The sequence below is a fragment of the Natrix helvetica genome (genome assembly GCF_964273705.1).
Source record: "Natrix helvetica genome assembly, chromosome: 1".
Lineage (NCBI taxonomy): Eukaryota > Metazoa > Chordata > Lepidosauria > Squamata > Natricidae > Natrix > Natrix helvetica.
In genome coordinates, this window is record NC_138548.1 from 147,502,219 (window position 1) to 147,512,218 (window position 10,000).

At 36.1% G+C, this 10,000-nt stretch overlaps 1 protein-coding gene across 3 annotated transcripts in view; it reads right to left on the reverse strand.

Moving 5' to 3' along the window:
* ZEB2 (zinc finger E-box binding homeobox 2) overlaps positions 1-10,000 on the reverse strand; it is a 58,917-nt gene that overhangs the window by 47,930 nt on the left and 987 nt on the right. The gene's annotated exons all lie outside the window — the stretch shown is intronic.

Below are 10,000 nucleotides of genomic sequence, written 5' to 3' on the forward strand. Positions count from 1 at the left end.
TCTGCTGCTGCTGCAGCTGTTATTGTTGTTGTTGTTATTACTATTGTTGTTGTTGTTATTATTACTATTATTCCTTAGTGCATATTTCAAGTGGCACAAGCAAAACAAGATTTAAAAATAAAAAACACAAAACAGTGACTTACAAACAGCAAGCTGTTTTTGCAGCCTTCAGACCCAGAAATGCTCAGTAGCTTTTCTTAAAATAGACAGCCTGTAAATAAGGTCTGTGAACTCAATTGAAGGTGGCTGTTTTTGAATTAGTCAGCCCTCACAAGACTCTCGGCCTACATGCTAGTACATAAATTGTCCACTTTACCACCAGACAAGAAAGATTAGAGTAATAAACACGGGGCATTAGCTCGGCTAGAGAAACACACCAGCACACCAGTCAGTTCACACATATTCTCCCTCCCTCCCTCTCCCTCCCCCCCTCTCACACACACACACACTCACACATACCAAGTTAGAAGTATGACATCATGGGAACAAGAGGGAGACACGTATATCCAGAGACAGAAAAAGAAGAGTGAGGGAAGTCTCTAGGAAAGAGCACAAACAATTTTCAGGTTCATTTTGATTTCTCTGTGCTTAATAAAGCAATCCGGCTAAGTTATCAACTGAGCTATCTCAAGTGGCTCTTGCCAGCTATTGGATTATACAAAAGTGGAAGAAAATAAATGAAAAGGATTGTGTGCCGAGTTCATAATGCTTTAGGAGAATTCTTGAAACATGCCTAGTTACAATTTTGGTCAGTCATATCTGTTTGCTTTGACAAGTTCCCAGGGAGTAAAATAAAAATAAAATAAAGGGAAGAAAAAGAAAGATTTTTTTTTTTGGTCATATGAGTCTGGGGACAAAAAGATTACACCGTGCATATCTGTTCATAATATGATCTTTGTATAATCCACGGGTCTGCACTTGCCTTCCGAACAACTGCACAACAGGTGCAAATTAAAATGAAAACGGCAGCGGAGCTGGGCAAACAGAATCTGCTGACCTGGTTTGAATACCAATTGACGGGAGAAACAAAACCTTTTCAAGAGGTGTGACCACAAGGCTTTAGGCGAGTTCAGGCTGGGTAATGCCCTCCGAAGAACAAAAAGGAGAGAGAAAAGAAATATTCTAACATCTCTACTCTAGCTGTGTGGTCCAGATATACCTTCGTACAATCAATAATGTGCTCCCATTTTGTTTTATTCCCCCGCACCCCCATTACAAGTTTTAACTATTTCTTAGCAACAAGGAGAAGATTTCTTTACCATTTCCCCCCCTTTCTAAACGCCGGGTTGGGTGGGTGGGGGAGAGAAGCCTTCAACAAAAGATCCTAATGCCTGGGAAGCTTTCAACCAATCTCCTAAAAAGTGATCTCTGGGCACAGGAGGAATAAAGGAAGGTCCAGGAGGAGTGAATAAAATTATCTAAGGCTGGACAGACATTAAAAGACCTTTATCCAAAGGAGGAATATAGACACATATTCTCACTCACACTTACACCCATGCTTATTAAAGGTCTATTTTGGAATGGACCATGCTATCCCAAATGACCTTAGTCTTCCTACGGCAACGCAACTGAAATATTTTCTTCATGGAGGGCAGAAAAAAAATGAGAAAGAAAGATAAATGATTTATGAATGGCACTTGAAGAGTTCCAAGTATCAGAACAATCTAAACATGCTATGAAGTCATGTCTCACTGTATGGGGTCAAGGGCTAATCATCCGTCACCACCGGAGGCTAACAATACTTCCCAACCTTTAGGGTCCTTTCTCCACAAATAATAGTGAGTACTTTTGGACTGAAAATCAACTGCTGTCCACTTCACCTGTAGAAGGCCTCTGTCATTTTTTAATCATTAGTATGAATGTAAGGCGGTAATCAATATAACCTCTCTTTCCACTCAGTCAGTTCATTGCCTTTATTTTATGAATTAGACAGGAAAATATAACCTGAATATAAATAAGCAATGGTGGATGTGGATGGCTTTCTATACATTGGTCTGGACTAGTGGTGGGTTGCTCCCAGTTCGACCCAGTTCAGCTGAATCGGTAGTAGTGGTGGCGGGAGGCTCCGCCCACCCACCCAGATGCTTCTGCGCAAGCGCAGAAGCTTCTGCACATATGCAGAAGCGTCACGCGTGGGACCGCACCCGAACCGGTAGTGAAAAAATTGACAATCCATCACTGGTCTGGACTCAATTCAACAGCACCTGCTGTTTGCAGCCTTTTAATGGAACTTGCATGTGAATCGGATACACTCTGTACTGAAACAAATAGAAACTATGTAGAAGCCACATCAATAGCTGCCTTGCTTACTGAATTTTATCTTTAAGTGCATTTGATCATTTATGGATGGCCATTACCTTGATTGTACCTGTCTGTTGTGACTATAGCAATTAGCCCTCCTTCCTCTGTTAAACTAAAATAATTAATTGGAAGGCAATAGTTTTTATATGAAGAAAGCAAAACCACTTAATGAAATGTTTAATAAATTCTCCTTCCTTCCCTCTTTCCTTCCTTCTTTCCCTCCCTCCCTTTCCCTCATTCCTGCTTTCCACGTAACAAAATGTCAACATTGTAGCATTATCTTTTTGCCCAATTTAAACAAGAACATTCCACCATTTCATCCCCTCTCACCAATGGTGAATGACTTTTCATTGGACAGAATCTTTCTATTTTCATACTAGACAGATTTACTAATCGTTGCTGTTAGAATTTATGAATCTGAGAACTGAAAACCTGCTTATACAAGAACCCCTTTACCTTTGGCAATCCTACATCCTAATTTGATCCATTAGGTCAAAGTAGCTTCAGTCTCTGGAAACTTTTGCACATCCAGAGGGGCAGCCCAGTTGGCAAAATAAATATGCTATTACTTCAAAACCACAAAGAAGTGAGATCCCCAAGAATGCTACTCCGCAATTCAATAAACAGGAGGGTAAGACATACTGTTTTCTGGCTCAAAATAGACACTAATTTTACATCTGTCTCTGAGGCACAGCAAAAAACCAACTAAAGAGCAGTAATAAATGTCCAAAACCAGCATCGGTATCCAAAATTCTCACAGTAATCTTCTGAGGAATTAATTACAATTCTGTGTAACAGCCGTACTGGCAAAATGTGTCTGTAATTACACCCAGGTACTGTACTGTATTGCAGAGAAATTTGTCACCCGGCACTGTGCTTACAACGATAAGTCAGTGAGATCAAGCTATGTGCAAATGAAGATTATTTGATTTATTGCCATTGTGTCCCATTTTGTGCTGAATCATATTAAAGTTTCATTTTCTATAAAATTATATATGTAATATGGGGTTACCAGTGCATATAAAGCTGATACTTAAATGTGATTCCAAAGCAGAAGGAGTAGTAAGAGATATAGGAATATGAATTCTTTTTTTTTAAAAAAAACAGCAGCCCACCCTTTATTTAAAAGTGGCAATGCTTTATCTGTAATGTGTATTTTTAGCTTGCAAGGCTCTCAAAGAGGAAACTCCCTATTACAAGCAAATGCTAATATCAACACAGAGATTAATTTTAGAGTAAATTTAAGCATGAAACTAGGTCTGCTACTGGGAAGAAAAATATTTCTTTTTTCCCCCTTTAGTTTATACTGCACCTATCAGCAGTAGCTGACCAATGGCATTTTATTCAGCAGAAAAGACTGAACATAACACTGAAATACTCAGAAGAATGAAACTGGTCTGTAGTTTTCTTATAACATTTTTACCCTAAAGTTACCCTGTTTAATATTTCTTCGCTAACTCTTCTTCTTGTGCATGTGGATCCCCTACATGAGGTTTTAATTTCCCATTAAGCATCTGCTGCAGACTTAATTGTGTGACAAAACTATGGCAACTTTTATCTTTAGGCCATGAAACAAGTTTTCATTGATGTCAAGGGTTGGTATTAAAATGGGAAACGACCAACACAAATGACCAACACCGAGCAGCAGAAAAAGGATTGGGCAGTGGTGCTGGGGAAAGTAACAATTTTAATTAAAGATTCTCTTAAGTGTAAGACATAGTACTGAGAACATCTATTTGTAGTTGGAGTTAATAGATCTGATTTCTCCAAATTTGTACTCTGCTGCCAAGCTGGCCTAATCAACATATTCAAATGATCTCACAAACTCTGGGCCCCTGTGAATTAGAATAATAAAAAACATTTAATCTGTCCGGTTGGTAGGTTCCTGTGTCCATCCTGAACAACTAAGGTTATCATTTGCAAAGTTTAAAAAAAAACATATTTAGCTGTTACGGTAATTAATTTAGGACAGGCAACTGAGATCCAGAATGATTGGGTTAATACTCGACATCTCTTTGCTATACATACTCATTTTTTCAATGGTAAAGCTTACATTTTTAATATCATCTAGTTTTAAGTATTTCATATAAAAGTTAAATTTAAAGGTCCTAATCTCTATGATCTGGCAGTCCTGGATCCTCCTTGCCTTCTGGAAAACTTTGAAGAGTTGGCTTTTTCCAGAAGCATTGGGGGCAGAATAAGATTACAATCCTGGGTGATGGTGGTGTTTTTTTTTAAATATGTGAGGATGGAGCCCATGTTGTTTCATTACTCTTATTTTCTAGATAGATAGATGATAGATAGATAGATAGATAGATAGATAGATAGATAGATAGATAGATAGATAGATGTTCCTGTTTCTGTCTCTATTTCAGATAATGTTTTATGTTAAATTAACTTCAAAGAAATATCTGAATAGTATATCATACTTCCAAGCCAAATCCACTTCACAAAATCAGAGTGACAATGGAGAATAATAATTTGACACAGTTAAAGGAACCATGATAAAAATGTGAATAACATAAAATACATTTCCTGGCTATAAAAGCTTTATTTCATTTGAATTGATTAATTCCAGACCCTTGAATTCACTTATTTGACTAGACTTGCAAAACAGGAATGGGGATGGGTAGTTAATAGGAACTCTAGTGCCTGAAATTATGCTCCATGAGACTGAAAATGCTAAATTCATTATGTTATATTGAGATGTCATGTCTCCTATAAAAAGGATGTTTGGCAGCTTTGCTTCTTCATCAGATGTATTGAATGCAATGTCACAAGAATGGACAGTGTGAATAGTTGGAAAAGGTGCTGAGCAAGGACAATGTTTACTCTGAAGATGAGGAGAGCTTCCTCTTCTAACTAACAGCTTAGGAAAACAGACAAGTTTTAAAAACCTAACAACAATGTAAAGTAATGGGAGTCAGTTACTAAGGAAGGTAAGCATTGTAAAAAAAAAAAGATAAATCAGAATGAGAATCAAATTTATGAGTAGCAATGTTATCATATATTACTAGAGACAACTGAGATAAGATCACATTTGGGGGTGGGGAAGAGCCCTGAGAAGATGCATGACTACTTTTGATCTGTCTTAAAGCAGAATTTCATAATACAGTATGTTCTCAAATGCATCTACCACATCCATATGGCTGGAAGTGGGCATAAAAAATCTAAACATCCTCTTTCTTGGTCAGGGTGTTCTTGCTCAAATTATTAAAAAAACCCTAAATCTCAAAATAGAAAACTGCGTGCAATTTCCTTCTGAATGTACAGTGCCTGTAACAGAGTGAACTATTGTTAAGAATATTGCCTTGATTAAAATGGAATATTGCTGAAAGAATTATGATGCTTTCACTAAACAAGAGAAAATAGAAGAGGAGGGGACTAAGTATTTCTAAACTAACACATCCCATATCCTTGATGATCAAGTTTCATGTTTATTTTTTATGTAATATAAATCATTCAGATTATTTTGGGGACAATCTCTTTAAATATGAGATAAATCCTAGTTTGTTACTTGGAATTAACAATGCAGTTTTGACTACTTGGCATCAATCAGAACTAAAATCATCATAGAATGTGCTCTATTGTTATCAAACATAAGTTTATTGTGGAAATCCTAGAGTTATGTATATTCTCTGTCCCTCTGTCTTTCCCTCCCTCACACACACACACACACACACACACACTCACTTACTTTCTGGTATACATACAGTATAGGCCTTACATACAGTAACAGGTGGTTACAGCTTTCCATGAGATTCTTTTCTTAAATTCTGTAAAAACTGAAACCTTGGCAATTATTTGTTTGTTTTTTCTATATAGAACTATTCTCTACTCCCAGCCCCTCAATACACACATTTTCTAATGTTTTCCTTAGTAAATTGACATATATCTATTAATAGCCGTAGCAGTTCAGAGATTTAGGCAGAAAAAGTCTGATATGTGTATTGACTGAAGTAAATTTACTCAAGTCTGCATGAAATTTTAAGACTCAGGAGAATTTGGGAGAACAAGTATCTAGCCATGTAAATCCTGGCTGCAAAAAATAAATACCATAATTCTGATTCATACAATTCATTTTCTGTTTGCAATATTCTTGCATAATATTTTGTATTTGTAAGATAAGCATAACACATGCAAACTACTTTACAATGAATCCATTTTTGTTTCTTTCCTCACATTTAAAGATATGCATGCTGAATGACAGAGATATTTGAAAGAAAGGGTTGAAATAGAGTCAATATTAGTAAACTTCACTTGTATTATATGAACACAGCAGTTAGTTGCAGAACTAAATCTTTTATTTCTCTGACAAGGAAAAAAAATTCTGAATAGAGATTTCTGTCTAATGGCTGCAATTCTAATTCCAACCTACAAGGAAAAGGTTTGTTGCAGACCAGGTATCCTTACAGTAAGGTACTCCAAATAACCCATCCCACTTAAGGTCTGTTTGCCTCTTTTGGTGACTATTACAGATTTTGGGCAGGTTTCTTCAGGAGAAAGTCCTACCAAGTGTATTAAAATAGCTGCCAGGACCAGGTGTTCAAACATTGTTATCTAAAAATGTAGGTTTGTGTGAGAGAAATCATACGGCACTTTTTCTTTGTTTCAGTAATCTGAGTTATATTTCTTGGCCTGTTTTTGAGAATTAACTTGATGTGTACATTTCTTTCCGTTTTGCTTTTCAGAGTTCTTGCAGGTATTCCCAAGATACCCAAAGTAAATTAGGGGAAAGTGTGGCTAAGTGGAGATGATTAAATCTGTTCTCTTTTCTAAGCTCTGAAGCCTTTCAGTGGAATTTCTAGGTGTGAATAACCATAATTTCCCACAACCTGAGGGAATAAGCAAAGAACAGTATTAAAGAAAACATGTGGCCATGTTATATTGCTTAGGGGTCAAAGACAAATTGATATATCACACATGGCAAAGTGATGTCAATTCCCATGTAATTATATGGATTGGAGCAGACTCTGGAAGATGTACTCTTGATGCACCAGGTGGATCTAACAAAAACCTCCTTACTCTACCCTACAAGAGAATTATTGTCCATTTCAAAATTAAACAGCCCCAGTGCTTTCTTGAGTTAAGGCCCAACATAGCTGCAGGTGAACATGGCTGTTTCTCATCAGTTAGACACTCAGCCTTTTTTTTCCTGACAAGGTGTGGATTTATGGGACAAGAGCAAAATAATTCCCTGCTTAGCTGCTGACTCTGTTTTGGTTCAGTGCTTCGTAGACTGCTTTGCTTATCTAAAGAGCAGTTAGAAATCATATAAAAAAATCTTCCAGTGAATTGGGAGAGGGGAAACAAAGGTTTTTTTTCCCTATTTTTCCCCTAAAAAGACATTGCTAGGTAAATTGTTTGCATGACACTATGTTCATTTGAGTAAGGGATTGCCAAAGACAATTCATCAAAGAACACAATGTTATAATTGCATCTCTTCAGTGTTTCCCAACCTTGGCAGCTTTAAAATAGGCGGACTTCTATACTCAATAAGAAACACTGTCTTGTATAATGACAAAAATACTCATAACCAGTGAGAGTGGTTTCTATCTATACACCCACTCACTCACCTACCCATTCATCCATCTACCCACTGGTGCAGCTGTATGGAAATAAGGAATGGGATTTAATCTCAGCCTTCTAACAGAGATGAGCAAACTGAAGCTGCACAGTTGCCCAATTGGAACTTACTGTTTGTTGTCACTGGATCTCTGGAAGCACAACTGCTAAAAATGTCTGTTTTTGCCATTTGAGGTAGGAAGAACAGCCTAACCCCAACATAATTTTGAATAATTTATCTTGTTTATAATATATATATATATATATATATATATATATATATATATATATATATATATATATATATATATATATATATATATATATATATATATATATATATATATATATATATATATATATATATGCTGGTTTTGTTGTATTCGGGTCTTTTCCCGTGTAAGATTGAGATTGTCTTTGCAACATTTCGGCAGGATCTCACCTGCCATCTTCAAGTTTGGGCCCAAGCTTTTTAAGCCCAAGCTTGAAGATGGCAGGTGAGATCCTGCCGAATATATATATATATATATATTCATTCTTCTAAAGTACCGGAAACAATAGAGAATTCTGAATCAACCCCTAGTCTCCAAATGTTGTACCCTAACTTTTACTAACTCTAAAGAAATATCACACTAATTTAACAGAATAACATGAATCTCGAACACATGAAACAGAGGGATCAACTTGATCTACCAAAGGGCTTATGGCCTATTAGGTCAACCCATATTTCAGCATATATATCAGGTTCTGAAGAATATATTAGATTTTTTGGAGTGCTTAAGGCCTAGGGCATCTTTGTTGTACAAAGATTTGCTAATCCTGCTAATATGCAGCAGTAGAATCTTACATCATGTATTGAAGTAATCAAAATAGCGAAGACTTTGAGCAACTTGAGTCTCTGACATCTACTGGTGACTGGGAATAATTTATGCTACAGTAATAAACTCGTCTTATTTATTTGGACAGTCTTTAATAAGCATTTAATTTAAAAGGTGGGACTAAATGTATATCTACTATATAATAAAGTAAAATTGCTTTATTCTTACATAATGGGAGCAGCAAGAAAACTCAGTTGGTCAGCCAATAAATTTAAACAAATAATAATAACCATAGTCTGTTGATAGTTTCAGATACCACATTTACTCTGTAGTATTTTACCAGTGTTAGTGTTGCCAGCAGAATAAGCACTAGCATTTTTATAAGAAAGTCAGCAATGATCATAGGAGACTATAAATATATTAATCACAAAACATTTCTGTTTAACTTTGAGTGATGTATTAAACAGAGAGTTTATTTCAACACTGGAAAACTCAAGCTCAAATTCCCTAGATGAAAGTCTTTTTAGTAAGTCATTGTCTCTTTGTCAATGCTTTCTGTAAGGATAAAGTACTGTATTGTGTGTCAATAAAATAAGACAAAAATAAGCCTTGAAGACAGACTGAGGTAGAAAATATAATCAGTTGTTTGACACACTACAATTCTGGTCGTATAAATAAAAATCCTTCAAGGAAAAAAGCACTATAGTATCAACCGTTCAAAAGGCATGTGAAGAATTGGCCTACATTTCTTTGATGACATCATACAAGAAATGGTCTGCTTATTTTCCTTGGATTACAACTGCAATAATATTACCTTATTTAACCTGTGTTTTTATCTTTAAAGGAATGCAGTAGAGTCAACATTCATATTTAAAGGATAAGAAAAGATTACATTATTATCCATACTTCTATTAATCTTGCAACTTCTGACTTAATAACTTTTACTTCAGAGCTAAGCATCATGAATATATATGTGTGTGTGTGTGTGTGTTGTATTTGTGCTGATAAATAAATAAAGGGAGACTAGGATAGATCTATTTCAAGCTATTTAGCTCTCATCAGCTAGCCATACCCTTACTGGGATTCGAACCTGGGTTGTATTTACATATTAGACAGATGTGTTAGCCATACCAGGGGTTGTAACACAAATACACACACACACACACACACACACACACTCACCTAAGTCTTACTGACTTCACTAGAACTTATATCCACCTAAGTATGCATGGGATTGCATTGTAATACATGATGGTGATGGTAACTAGAAGGCTGGATGGGTATGAAGAGGTAGAAATGATGCCTTCATAAAATCA